Consider the following 2,244-nt stretch of genomic DNA (forward strand, 5'->3'; position numbering starts at 1 on the left):
AAAAGAAGACCAGAATAGAATACTAAAAAGCAACGCTGGTATACTAATACTGAAGTAATAAGTGATATCACACATGATGATGAAATGAAATATCGCACCTGCAAAATAAGATTAAAATAAAAATTAAATGTTCCATCCATCCATCAATTTTACATAATGTTAGTTTAATACCAACATTATTGTGTCGACCAAACCAATGAAAATACAGTTTAAAAGATTGATCTCAATCATTAAATTATCATTCTTATCCTGCAGCCGTGCATTGAATTTGATATTTTCCCTTTTAATGCAATTGAAGTGTATTTTGTGTATGCTCTATTTCGTGCTATTTCAAACTAGATCTTGAATATATCCATACACAAACAGATGTGCATTTACAAAGCCTTGCAGGACTATTGAAAATGATATTGATTTGTTGTTTTAGTTGTCAGAGGATAAGTGATGCGGCTCTAACTTCAGCTTGTCAGCAGTTTTCCTGTGATTCTTCTCGCCGCCACTCAAGCGAAGCGACTCGGCCAGAAGAGAGAGGATCAGATCATTATTATCACCAGCAGGGATAAACAAGTGGCGACCTCTGTCTTTCTCACCCCATCCTTCTTCCCCGCTCCCTCCCTCCTCACTTTCACTCCCTCGGTGCTCCCTCACCCCGCCACCTCCGTCTCCCCTCCTGCCGTCGCTCCTCCCCTCTTCTCCTTGCCCCCATTGAGTGAATAGTGATCATGTCTGGCGTTTCATCGGCTCTTTGCACTTCTCTCCTCTATTAAGATTGATGGGCTGCTTGGCTATAAATGAGCATGCTAAGACTTTGACAGGGCCACGGTCAGGCAAGGGCTACATCCACATTAACGCACACACACACACACACACACACATGTACATATGGAGCCTCACATGCACCATCCCTATTAGCAGCAGAATGTCTGACTGGGGCCCAGGAAGGGCATGGAAGCAAACACACAGAAAATATATACACAAAGACACACCTCCTTACAGGCAGCCGTGACCCTGTCAGTCACCTCCAGCAGCGTCAGTGCTTCTTCACTTATAGATCACAACTTAAATATAATGTTTCAGCATGAATCAGCGTTATGTCTTTTGCAATAGAGACCGAGACAAAATGGATATAAGGTCTGACAGTCTTTATTTTTCTGTTTTCTCTACTGTCTACACTTTAGAAAAAAATAGTAAAGAGGTAATAATCTAGAAGCAAGGATGCCACAAATGTGGAATACGGTAACTTTCAAAAACAGGGAAAATAACAAATATCTGTTAAATAACATTTTCAGCTGATTTAAATATAGTAAAACAGTATCATTTTCACAATCAGCTATTGTAAAACAACAAATTGCTATTCGTAAAATTACAGTTTTTTGATGTGGACATTTTATACAGTTTTGGACAATCTTTAAAATAAAAGTTAAAAAATTATCAATCCCTAATGTACATTATTTTTTATTTAAAATAATGGTAAATATCTGTAATTACAATTTTTTGCTATACTTATTTAAATACAGCTTAAAAAAATACAGTTAAATATAAAAGAACCAACTAAATTTGGAAATCATCTTTCAGTTTTATTTATTCGTTTTACAGTTTTGTAATGCTCTTGCTTGTTTGTATTCTTTAAACCAAACACAATAGTCTAAGAGGAAGAGCTAAGCAAAAGATGCAGGTTTTGGAATTCCCTCAAAATAGTAACGGTTGGAATTGTTTTGGTGGAGCGTTTGCATGCAGAAAGGGGAACACCGTCATTAAAATGGATAATCCACTGAATAAAACCAGCAGAGCTGCCTTCCTGCAGGATCCAAGTCCTCTGCAAAACTTGAAATTACAACGTGGTAGGTTGTTGCCCGGACGTTATTGTTGTTTTCTGTAGCAAAATGGGTTCTGAAACACAGATAGCAGAAGCAGAGAAGAAAACGACCCGAAAGGAGCAGCCAGTGACAGATTCATACCCACCGTCAACATCCAGTGAGTCAGAATCCTCGCTGGGCAGCTTTGGGAAGATACTCTAACATGCACCTCCCACCTAAACGTTATTGCCGTCCCTTCTTGGCAACTGCACTGCCCCAGCAGGATAATCTGTCGTGCCAATCCACAGAATCTGCTCAGGAACAGCTCGAGGAACATGACAAAGAGCCGAAGGCATTGACCAAAATGATCAAGCATTCATGAGATGGGTTGGAATGAGTCTCATCCAAAGAGAGTCCCGCCTGCAACCAACAAGATCCAAGAGATAAACTT

Source organism: Stegastes partitus, unplaced genomic scaffold (genome assembly GCF_000690725.1).
Source record: "Stegastes partitus isolate 25-593 unplaced genomic scaffold, Stegastes_partitus-1.0.2 Scaffold166, whole genome shotgun sequence".
NCBI lineage: Eukaryota > Metazoa > Chordata > Actinopteri > Pomacentridae > Stegastes > Stegastes partitus.